This window comes from Schistocerca nitens, chromosome 3 (genome assembly GCF_023898315.1).
Source record: "Schistocerca nitens isolate TAMUIC-IGC-003100 chromosome 3, iqSchNite1.1, whole genome shotgun sequence".
In the NCBI taxonomy this organism is placed as follows: domain Eukaryota; kingdom Metazoa; phylum Arthropoda; class Insecta; order Orthoptera; family Acrididae; genus Schistocerca; species Schistocerca nitens.
In genome coordinates this window covers 908,040,680-908,053,779 of record NC_064616.1, presented here as the reverse complement: position 1 = coordinate 908,053,779, position 13,100 = coordinate 908,040,680, and the positions used below count along the sequence as shown (strand labels likewise).

The window sequence follows — 13,100 nt, the reverse complement described above, 5'->3', positions numbered from 1 at the left end:
ATACGTGAATGGAGCGGGAAGGAACATCAATATATTGTATAACAGAAAGTACGCACTACCATGCACTCCATAATGGCTTGCGGAGTATGGCTGTAGATCACAACATAGACACTCTCGACACCTACCCCGAGGAAAGGAGTAGAACCCTCCCTCAGTAATTCCAAAGCCTCCTCCACGGTTGGCTGTGGTATTTCCGTATATCTTACCAACCCTTACGAAAGCAGTGACAATATTCGAGCTTGAATTAATCTGTAGTCACTTACTGAATTGATGTAAAAACTTACATCTGCTTATCGGTTGAACATCATATTTTTTTCTCTCTGGGCTGCGAAACATTTTCACTGAGGATTATAGCTGCCTTCTTATGGTTGAACGTACAAAAAATATTACATTACCATGCCGTGAATGCTATTCTTAAACTGTCTTGCTCTACAGCATCGTTGAGGTAATCGATACTAAAATTTCTTACCAGGGGAAACCACAATCTAGTGTAATTAACTTGGTTCAGTTCATGTATTCGCCGAAAGATGGCGCTATATGTAGTGGCGGATTGATCGCATAGGTTAAGCGGGGTAGTGTTAGTTTGATGTGTATTGTGTTAAAGTTTTTATATTTTCGTTGCAGTGAAAATAAAAGTGACATGATTTTCAGATGTTTTGTGTTAACGGTAATTTAGAACAAAGTTAATTATACATGCAGCTTTATTAAACATTTCGTCGGTCCCTTGAGGGATTCGCTATTTCCTTTCGTTCGAGGTAAGTTGGGCGAGGGCTGTTTTTCTTATAAACTGTATGGAAAATTGGTACTTGCTGTCAGTGAACTACGTAATATGATACTCATAATATCCGTATGCTTCGGTCGTGTTGTACAAAATTATTAAGAGCAATAAATCAGTGCAACATAGACGCAAAGGCAGCTGTTCAGGCTGTTGGTACAACATTCTTGTTTTGAAACTAATTGATGCCTTAGTTTCTTGCCATGCTAGAATGCGATAAAACTATCTTATTTCACTTTTGAGTAATTTCTGTGAGATAATGAGTGTGGTTACCCTGTGGGAAGTCATGGAATAAAAATGAAGCAAATTTACCGCTTTGAAAGAGGTTAGCCTATTTCTACATGTTGTTCTTTCTCTAATCATTGCATATATCCTTGATAGTAGCGTTCGTTGTACGGGCCTTTGTAATTTAGTGGGTAACATTGTTGCTACCACTGGCATAAGAGTTGGGAAGCGCTTTCTTAAAATCAGTTGTTGTCTGTCAATTTACCAGGGAAACGCAATCGAAGTAACCTGTTTGGATAACGATAACATTGTTGATAAATCGAAATCCAGTAGTGAAGCCTGAGGGTGTCTTGACGTTTGATGACATACAGATTTTAGTCCAAAATTTAGATATTTTGATATGTTGCTGTCATCCAAGATTTCTTGTTGTTACAACTAGGATCTAGGGAAAACTTTGGATAATTGTGAGTATATTTTACCGCAGGCAGTGGCTGTTTGGGGTTGAGATGGCGAAACACCTCCGAAAATACTTCCAGAGTTAGTGGCGTTCTAGTTGCAGAATCATCTTGGCTGGTAGTTGAATTTGTTTAAGCCTGTATTGTTTGGTTGACACATTCTTCCCGTCCAAATTTTGATTTGCTATAAACAGCGTACCTGGCGTTGACAGAAGTTGGCCTAAGCAGCATTGTAGTTAAATTTTCGTTAGGATTTACATCTGAGTAGATAGTTGTGCTATAATCTTGTTGCTTGATGATATTCAGTTCTTATTCTACAAACTATTTTTATTTATTCATTGATTGATATTATACATTGTATAGCGGCAGGCATCTTTGGTCTTTCTTCTTATTTTAGTGTTCAACCCTGAGGTTTGTTTACAGCAGAGCACCATTCCTCTCTTCTGCCTTCCTTCCTCTTAATTTCCACATATATGTTACATCCAACATCATTCATGATCTGTTGCATGTATGATATCCTTGGTTGTCCCCACCGATACCTTCCCCTAGTAGCTGCTTCTGCTATTGTTCTAATGATGTTGTTGTGTCTTATAATGTGACGTACGAGTTTCTCTCTCTTGTTTGGATATGCCTACACAGAGATCTAGTTTCCTGTACTCTTCTAAGCATCTCTTCGTTTGTTACTTTGACTCTCCAGCTGATCATCATAATAATAATACTTCTTCTATAGCACAACCTCTCCAGGGCCTCTAGCCGATAATAAAGTAAAACTGTGTGTCATCTATAAAATTAAATAATTGCAGTCCTCATATAATAACACATAGTTAGCACTCTTCAGCAAATTGTTTTACGTAATGCCGTCTGCATCTCAATTGCTTGTTCGAGGTGTCATTTAATTAGGCCTATTTAGGTTTTTCTGATCCCATTTCATTTCTGGCCAGTAGCACTGTTCTCGCAGGACACTTCAGAATCTTTGTGGTGCAAACACTGATACTATTTGGCTGCTTGCTTTATATAAGAGGTTTAATCTGAAAAAAGAATCTAGTGCCTCCCCCCCCCCCCTTCAGTCCAAAAGTTTTTTTTTACTTTATTTTTATTGTATTGTATGTGTTTCAACATAATTGAGGAGATTATCACTAAAGTTAATTATATTTAAATGATTAGTGATGATTAGTGTTAATGTGTGTATAAAATAGGGAAGTTGACAGCCGTGGATACCATTCACATGAAGTGATTACTAGAAAACTCAAATTGGGCTGCTTGGACCTGGTAATAATGCACTGTTCTAATTATAGGTACAATATGTTCTGATCATTATAGTAAGTTACAGTAGTAGTCACCACATAAAGGGCCATAGGTATTTCTACAGACAGTAGTAATAGTCCGCCAAGAGAAAAAAACTTTTAATTATTGGATATGTGCATTTATCATGGACTTACTGAAATTGTGAGAGACTCTGCTGTGAGTCAGTCTTGCAAAAATGATGTCTGCTTATCGGGAGTAGAGCAACCTGTGCTTTCATCTATGTTGATGTCATGTGATTTAGGTTCACTTAATGAATCCAGCTTTGACTCTCCAACAAATGCCTATTATTAACGAGAAATTGCATGAGTCAGTATGTGTACTGTAATGTCAGTGTTATGATACCACAGTTAGTTCTGTATTGACTTAAATGAGGTTAATGAAGGAGTACGTCGTCGATTGGTGTATGGCTGCAGATAAATGATGCATTAATTGGCAGAACCAATGTAGGCTAATTTTGTTAACATCATAACCAGTCAAGAATAATACTAATCACATTGATAATTATAAATATTACACCTAGATTACAATTTGCTGTACAGGTTACATGATGGGGCTTGTTATGGTCAAAATTGGTGATGGGTAGATGTTTATTTTATCAGCAGCTCTTACATAGTATGTAAATATAACTTTTACTTCTAGACTCCTTTATAATTAGCACGTGCCTACTTTAAAGACATAAAAATATTTATAGTCCTCTTACTACACCACTCGGCTGTTGTTTTTATCTAATACTTCAAATGGAGCAATTGTGCAGCTTCACATTCAACACTTTCGGGCATCTATATATTGGAAATTTAAAACCTTGTTCACTGTGAATGAGAGTGATAACTGTAAGCCACATCCCACACTTCAAATATCCTGATAATTTATAGGAGTGGCTAATAAATCATTCTTTTCGTTTATTTTTCAATATTTGGGGATTTCCAGTTTGCTGTCTTATGTCTACTGGCAACCTGTTTATGGTTTTTACACCAGAAAGTATACTTTCATCTGAACCATTGACAGGATTGCATCTAGTGAACATGGAATTGTTATTACTGAGAATTTCAGTTCATCATAAATTCACTCATAACCACAAATACTGTTAAGGAGTAAGTGTATTAGCATGTAAGTATAAGAACCCTTAGGTAACTGAAGAGGCAAGGTGTTTGGTTTTCAACTTACCACAATATTCTTCCTGGACCTACTAACTGAATGATATAGTGTGCTGGTAAGACACTGAACTCCCAGGGTCGACAGAAGCGTCCGATCCCACGCGTCGGCTTGGACCCGTGACGTAAGGGTGTTGTCGTGTGTGACGTCATGACGGCGCGGAGTTTGGTTTGAGTGTGGCTGTCTCCAGTTCTGTTTTATCTTATTTTATTTACTTTTCTGATCTGTTCGTTCTATCTCGTGAGATTTTTTTTAAATTTAAAAACACTTATTACTTATTTTAATTATCTGTTTCCTCCAATTTCTGTTTTAGTTTATTATATTTATCTTTCTGATCTGTTCGTTCTATCCTGTGAGATTTTTTTTTTAAAAAAGACAAAAAACACTAATCAGCTACTGAAGCATCTTTATCTTCTATGGGTTGCAGGGGTTACGACCCCTGGGGAGGTGGGTGGGTATTCATACATGGCTGTCTTCACTTACACGTTGTAGCTACGCAAGGCGTCTAAATTTGTTTATATTTAGTTTGCCCCCCACCCAAAACACCCCATTTCCCCGCGCTTGTCCCGTTAGTGTCATTAGGCTTCTTGTGGAAAGTGTGTGTGTTTGTTTTTGTTTCCGCCATATTTGTGACGTCATGGGTCAAAGCAGACGGGCGGGATCGGACACTTCCGTATTTCCAACTCCCATTCAGGAGGACAACAGTTCAACTTTTCATCTGGCCATCAAAAGCGTAAATAAATCTGTTGTTGGGCTGGGTGCTCCTCTACTGGAATACTAATAAAGTGACAAAATACTGGAGGAATGCAATGCAGAAATACATATCCATACAGGCACCAGTGATGATTACCAGTTTAATTATTCTGTGATAAGTTTAGTTCCTAAAAGTAATGTCATTATGCACCTAAACATTGGCAGCCTGTCAGTAGGAATGATGAACCAGCTAAATGAAATGGAAGTGTTTCTGGAGAACATGGAGTCTATAGAAGTTAAATGCTTAGATGAACACTGGCTTAAAAGTGACAATATCAGCTTTATTGATTCACTTACCAGCTGCAATTTAGCAGGAAGTTTCTGTAGAAGAAAATGGGTTTGGAAGTTCATGCTTTCTAGTAGCACAGTCACTAATCTTTGAATTTAGACAGACTTTTAAGTACTTGAATAAGGAACAGTTATTTGAAAGTTACTGCATAGACGGTTAGGAATATGGCATTTATTATTAGCATATGCCATATCACTGGCTATTCAGTCACCTGTGCATTTCTAGATAGATTTAATACTTTGCTGAGTAGGTTGCAGGCAGACAAGTTATGTAAGAAAAGCCATTATTTGTGCTGACTTCAACGTAGATATGAATTGATGACAGGTTTGCCATTTCTCTGGAAGACTTAATACTAAATTTTAGTGAATACAGTAGAGTAACAGTATCTGCTGCAACATATATAGATAATATTGTAAGCAATATCAATTGTAGTGCTCCAGGAAACTTTATTTTTGACTTCGAAATATCTGACATTCCACCCTTTTTATCTCATTGCCAGATTGAGATAAAACCTATACAGTGAAAGTGTTTGTAACTTTAGTCAACGAAATGTGAATAAGTTAAATTTGCCTCAAATTTGAAAGAAAAACTTTGGTAATTCAGTAACCACTGTTTAGAAAACACTAACTGCCATGCTTTTGTACTAGAATTCTTGAGGATTTTCAGTGAATGTTTCTCCTTCATTACAGTACTGACATGCACAATAAAACAAACTTATGGGTAACTGACAGCATAAAGATCCTTAGCATTAGAAAGAGGAAACTGCACATGGAAGCAAAGAACTACTGTAATGTGAAGTTTCTCGTGCAAACAAATACAAAAGAATTTTTGACAGTGTTTGTTAAACAGACAAATCAAACAGTAAATTCATCTTAAATGCAATAAACAAATCAAAAGGGCTATGTCAGATTGTCAGGATTGAAGTAGGTACTGAGAAACCTATACATTTTATCCCTAAATTAGAAACAGAATAACATACAAAGTCTCGCCAGATCCATGAAGAATTTAACAGGTGTTTTATAACTTGAGACAAAATGAATGACTTTCCCTCACATAAATCACAGTACAATGCAACACAGATCTGGTTTAGATTTACTCTTTCATCCTGCTGTGAAGTGCCTGGACTTATACAGTTCTTAAAAATGCTAAAATTGTGAACTGGGATAAAATTCCAACAAATCTAATAAAAGCAGCGTGTCATAAGATACATCAATTCTGCCATATAATGAGTCTATCATCTGATGAGGCCTGCCTTCTGAACAGACTGAATTGAGTGAACAGTGTGTAATCAGTTAGGAAAGTATAACAAAAAAACATTCTGAACTGTCTGTATGGATTTAGGAAAGGTCAAAGTACTGTGCACAAAAGATGCTCAAAAACATGCTGTAAGAATAATAAGTGGTACTGACCCCTGATCATCGTGTAGACACCTGTTTAAGGAGTTGGGCATTCTAACTACTGCTTCCTTATGAAATTTGTTGTAAATAAATTCTTCATTTGTATGGCCGTATTGTCTGTAGTTGCTTTACAGTTTCTGAGAGAAGTTCTGTTCCATTGTTAAAATTGTTAAAACTGTAAGAAAATTGTTTTTTTTTTCCAGGCACATTTAGCTTTATTGAATGAAACATGATCAGTGATGGCAATTTTTGCTTGGTTTTTCATCTACATCTGCTAGCACGTTTTTGGCTTCTTTCTTCATTAGGCATTGATAATTGTGGTCTTAATTTTATGCTGCTTTGCAGAACTATGCCTTTTTGACGTTTTAACACAGCATAATTTTGTACATCACTGTTCACTATTTATTTGTATACAAAAATGTAGCAGTTGTAACACCTCTTTTGATAGGAAATCATTATCATCATTGCTCATTGAAACAATATATGAAAAAATTATGAAATATCTGGTGTAGCTGTTGCAACAACTCTTCCTGACCCACTGAATTTTCATTGTAGAGCAGTATGCTGCCAACAATTGGAATCCGAACTGCAGTCATACCCATACGAATACACACGCACGACTGATCCGAGTCATGTGTGGATCAGGGCTGAAGGGGATACACAAAAACTTCTCAAGGACTGATCACATGGACTGCGTAGTGAAGAAATTAAATAGCTTTCTTTATGCGAAGAGAGTTCAAAAAAAGTATGTAACTGACGTAGCTGTTAGAAAGAAAGTTTCACATTCATATTGTATATCAGTTGTTACATACAGCGTAATTTTTTGGGGTTTTGAGAAAGCGAACCTTCTCAAAGTGTTCAAAAACTATTGAAAAACACATGGTCATTTTCATTGCCCATCCCCAATACAAGCTCTTTGACCTTATCTGCTTTGGCCCAGATTATTATGCTATAGGACACTACCAAGTGAATGTATACGCAGTATGCTACTAATCCCATCTAAAGGTCAACATAGTGACAGGCTTTTACGTACAGCATAGACAGAACTGACCTTTGCGGTTCACTTATGCACGTGCTGATGATGCCTCTGTTTATTATCTGTTTGGATGAATGGGAACTTTGCTCATGGAGTGTCATCCAGTGTATGCAGATTGATGTCTAGTTATGTGACTTACAAGCTTATTTTGGATAGGTCCTCGCAAGAATCTTGGCCACCAAGGGCTGCATTGGAGCGCAAGAAGAAGAATAATTGGGACAAAGATACTCTGGTGACCCGAAGGCACCCAGTTCCCCTCGCGATCAGATTCTGAACCAATTCTGATTGATGTGGCTCCATCCCCTTTGGTGACGAGCAGTGGTCCTGGGGCATGACCAGTCATCGTGGCCCTCTCAAGCGTAACCTGGACACCCATGATGTGGTAATTCTGTGTAATCATAATGGATATTATTGTAACCTGCCAGAACTACACCACCTTATTTCCTCCAATTCTGAAATTAGCATTGCTTTATAAGAAACACGCTTCGCTGATTGCCCACCACTCCATGGTTGTCATGTATTCTGTAGGATCTGTGCTGCCCCATCAGGGAGGCAAGGGGTGGGGTTGGAAACACTGTACATTGGTTCACACAGATGTTGTCAATAAGTAGAGTCTCCTCCTAACCACATTGGAAGCAATAGCGATGCAGACGATGCTGATTCATATGAATTCAGTGATCACTATTTGCATTGTTCATTTACCTCCAGACAGGCCACTTACATTGAGTTGACTACATTAATCCATCAACTTTCCTTCATTTTTCTCATAGTTGGGGACTTCAGTGCCCACCACTCCCTGTGGAGGAGTGCCTCTTTGTCTGGTGGAGCCTTGTAATTGACCAGCTTCTTACCAACCATAACCTGTCTCCTCAGTGATGGTACTCCTGTCCACGTCAGTGCTGCCCATAGCACCTTTTCAGCTATTGGCCCCTGTCAGATTGCATAGACAATGTTGTCAAGATGTCTCCGATACAAACACCAATACTGCTGGAACTGCTATTCTCATTTCTACAGGTTCTCTCCATCCCCTGCCTGTGCAGTGGGGTACCATCGATACAGCAGTAGCTGTTCAGGATTGCTGAAGAACCTTGCAAAGTTTCAAGTGACTTTTTTCACAGACCAATCTTATCACTTTCAAGTGACTTGGTGCTAAGGTTTCATGTCTAATTAAATGCAGTAAGAAGAAATGCTAGGAATGCTGTGTCTCCTTCCTGGGAACTTATGCATCTTCATCACAGGTGTGTGGCCAAGCTCCCTAGTCTTTTGGCCAGCAAAGATCCAGAACTGTAATGAGTCTCTTCCTTTGGGACGGTCTCTGTTGTGCTCTGTCAGATCTTGCTGCGTACCTTGTGACCCACTTTGCATCATCATCCTCCTCTTATGCGGCTGCCTTCCGGATGCATAAGTGACAAATGGAAGACTTGCCCCCATGCTTCACCCACAGCATGACAAAATATATTCACTGACATGGAGTTGCTTCAGGCTCTTGCCGCATCTCATTATTCCATTCATTGTTGGGTGTTACAATATCTGATTGTTACTCAAGGGCATCATGTCCTCAGGGTCTTACACTGTACCTGCCTCAGTGGTGATTTCCCTTCATGATGGCGAGATAGTAGCACAGTTCCAACAGTTTGGCTGGGCAAAAACCCAAAAATCCATTGACAGTTGCCAGCCCATTAGCCTCACCAATGCGCTGTGCAAGCTGCTTGCAAGGATGGTTGCCTGCGAGTCGTGCTGGGTTGTCAAATCTCGGGGACTTTTGTCCCGATGTCACTGTGGTTTCAGGAAGGGACAATCCACAATCAGTGATCTGGTTAGGTTGTGAACAGCAGGTTAACAGCTTTTTTCTGAACACTGACACCTCATTGCTGACTTTTATTGTCCCACCTCAAGGTGTTTGACACCACTACCTACAAATTTTTGTCAGTTTTTACCCCCCTCCCCCTCTTCTGGTTTGGAATTGGTACTTCAATCAGCTTTCCATAGGTCCAAGAGAGTGACGTCATGCTGGGCTCCATGCTGAATGTAACTCTATTCCTCATCACAATCCCTCGGCTACTGACCTCTGTCAGGCCATTGGTCAACCCTGCAGTATTTGTTGATGACTTTTTTTATTTGGTACCAATCTTACTGTGTAGCTTTGACTGAATGCCAGCTCCAAGGTGCCATTCAATAGACTTCTGCTGGGGCCCTTTCCCATTGTTTCCAATTCTCTCGTGCCAAGACGCAGGTTGTGCATTTCTGTCATCGTACCATGGTCTGTAATGACCCATAACTCTACTTGAGTACATAGTGCTCAGACGTTCTTGCACAGTCCCAATTTGTGGGACTTTTCTTTGACAAGAACTTGACTTGGCTACCCCATATTCGTCAATTGAAGATTAACTGCATGTGAAAGCTTAATGTTCTGTGCTTCCTTGCCCACACCTCTTGGGATACAGATTGCACTACTCTCCCTAATATCTGCCGGGCTCTGGTCCGGTCTGGATTATACTGTGGTTGGCATGGTTATGGCTTGGTGGTGCCTTCAGCTTTGAAATTATTAGACCCAGCCCATCATTGTGGAGTTTGGCTGGTCACTGGCGCCTTCCGGACTAGTCCCCTAGACAGTCCCTGCCGAAGTGAGGATCTTGCTCACCAGTATCAACTCACGCTCACCTATGAAACTGCCAATCGACAATTTCGTGATCATTCATCATATCCTATTTGTTCGGATAAGAGGGACATGGATCCCAGTACTCCACCTCATGTGGGATTACCAGTTGGAATGCACTGTGTAGCCTTCTGCCAGAACTTCCACTTGGTTGGTGGTACCCTCTCCACTAATCAGGATGGATCTATCTCAGAGACCTAAAGCTTGTCACCTCACTATCTTTTGGCATTTGTTCCTTTCAGTTCTTCAGTAGTGTCAGGGTGCTACTGCATTTTATACTGACAGCTCTAAAACTATGGATAGGATGGGTTATGCTTTTACATCTCCTGCCAGTCAGGAATACCCTTCTTTGTCAGGAACATGTAGTGTTTCTATGAGAGAAATGTTAGCCATTAACAGAGCCCTCATTTTATTAAACAGGCACCACATTACAATATCTGGTGGCTCAATGAGCAGTTCCTGAGCTGTTTACTGATGTTATTCTTGTCACACTGTAATACCTGCGATTCATGACCTCCAGATACTTAATCATACTGTCTGCTTCACAGTCTTCCTCTGGGTCCCAAGTCATGTGGGTATCCCAGGTAATTGACTGGCAGACTATTTGGCTAGAGAAGCAGTTACTCACCTTGTATTTGCGTTCACAATCCTAGTGTGACAGCGTAGTTTAGTTGTCTGTGTACAGAAAATGGCCACTCATCTTGCAGTGATATCTTCTGCTGTCCAGTGCACATGTCAGTCCTGTTATGGATAATGTTTCTCTACTGGAGAAGTTATAGTAGAACCAGCAGGACTACATGTGTCTACTGGTTGCATTAAATATTTTAGTTTTAGGTTAACTGAGCTATTAAAGGATGGATAGTCAGTAATTTGTGAGTGAAAACTTCAATGTGTGTGTACACACGCGCGCGCACGCACACACACACACACACACACACACACACACACACACACACACACACACACACACACACAGTCACTTGTAATAGCTAGCTTAGGGTACCTAACTGAAATTGTTACCAGGAAGATTATAAAAAGGATAATCTATGACAGAATGCTCGCTCATATATTCCCCAACTCAATCCCTTTGAATGTTACGTTCTTGGTCCCGACTTACACAATATGCCACACGAATTTTAGTTAATTTTCAAGTCACAGTCCACATATGAAATCCGGAATTCTGCATTCATCTTTCTTACTCATTCGTGTTCATTTTGCGGCACTCCATGCTGAAGTTAAACTCAAAATTATCATATTTATTCAGAGTTCCTAATACACGCCTCCAAACGTGATGAGGGTTGAGGTATGAACTGAATAGAGACTGCACAAAGCAGTTCTTTAGCCCATGTAATATGCATGAACATACTCTCTTCTCATTGGCTGAGAAACATTACAGCCAATGATCTGTCAGTATAAGTCTGCACTATCCCATATCTTTTGCATTGCACCAATCACAACTTAATAACTTTTATGAACAATTTGTTAAATGAAATTTAGAAAATCCACAAATATCAAGCTAATGCCCTTTTTAAATAACTGAATTATTGTAAAAGGATTCATGTTTCCCAGTATATAAATCAGCGACCTAAACTTTCCAAATTTCCCCTGTGCATATGATTCAGTCTCTGTACAGATGCTATGCCCACGGTATCATTTACTCAGTTAACAGACATAACAATATTCATTTATTATATTAATTTGCATTCACATTAATAATTAAGCATATTAAATCAGCAATTATTAATAAAAGACAAAATATTCACAGAAGATACAATTTCATTTCCAAAATATGTTGTTTTGATGGCTCAGGATTTCATAGTCTATATGATGCTGACAAATTTTGGTCACAGCACATACTACTTGGAACTAACAGGCTTGCTCGATCATAAGCATACATCTGTCATGCTAGAACCATGACTTACTGTGTGTATGAAGCTATCTGCTCATGTCAGATGTCTAGAGATGCGATTATAAAGAATTTTTGCAAACAAATTTGTAATAATTATACATCTCAACTATTTTCTAAATTATAATGTTTTCCAGAAGTGGACTTACTAAACTAAAATATATAATGCTCACTTCAGACTGCATGTTTTACAAAATTTCCTTTTTTTTCCAAAAGTCATGTTGTATACACATTCACTTTTCAACAACAAAATTTGCTTATATTTTCAAAATACTTCAAATTATTTTAAATCGTTTTTAGTTAAACACTGAATTTCAGTAATCATTAAACGTTAATGACTTTAATTCTTCTCTAAGGTTTTCAATTTTGTGTCACTCCTCCAGTATAATTTTTATGGGTTCTAGTAAGCTCACCATTGGGTAACTATCAAGCCTCATCGGGAAGTGTTCAGGAATGAAGGCAGACTTTATAATGCATTATAAGCTTACAAACTACTCTGCATGTGGGGACAGCCTTTGTCCTCCCTCCCTCCCTCATGCAAACTTACACATGGCATGGTTGCAGTGGACACAAACTCAAAATAGTCAGAAATTACAAATACAAAACTGTTTACAATCGAACAGTGTGTTAACTAGTGTACGTTGAAAAGTGTTGCACTCAGAAATGAGCTAAATGGTCAGTAATGATAAAATACTTAATTAAAAGAAAAACAACAGCTTGTTGGAAATGTTGTCTTTCTTTGCATTTATTGAGGCTGTGGTGCCCACCGAGAAGAAACCAGTTTTTATTGTAGTTTAGTTGGGGCTTGCTGGCAGATAAAACTGTATGTGGGACTAGGACTTGAAGCCACAACTTTGCTTTTTGTGGGCAAATGCTCTTACCGACGGAGCTAGCCAGCCGTGACTCAACACAGCTTTAATCAGCCGGAAAGTTTAAAGATAGCACTCTCTCCACTGAAGTGTGAAATACTCATTCTGGAGTAGGTTTTTTCTTTTTTTTATATAAATCTTTAATTAGGAGACTAGTTTGTTTGTCCCTTTTGAAGTGTACAGCTTCTTTTTTTTCCTATTTACATACTTAATGCAGTTTTTCATTATTGCTCATAATGTCAATGTTCCCTCGCTGTTAGCTTTACCCTGATGAAAACAAAT

The 13,100-nt window shown here is 38.8% G+C and overlaps 1 protein-coding gene across 3 annotated transcripts in view; it reads left to right on the top strand.

Annotated features, from left to right (window-relative positions):
- Nucleotides 1–324: 324 nt before the first annotated feature.
- LOC126248966 (regulator of G-protein signaling 7) overlaps nt 325–13,100 on the top strand; it is a 220,949-nt gene continuing 208,173 nt past the window's right edge. The window contains exons 1-2 of one of the 3 annotated variants that reach the window (XM_049950517.1): nt 485–755; nt 7,544–7,769. The gene's annotated coding sequence lies outside the window, so the exon portion shown is untranslated. Of the gene's footprint in view, nt 446–484; nt 756–7,543; nt 7,770–13,100 lie in introns of those variants that run through there. The other 2 variants (XM_049950518.1, XM_049950516.1) reach the window with 2 other exon arrangements.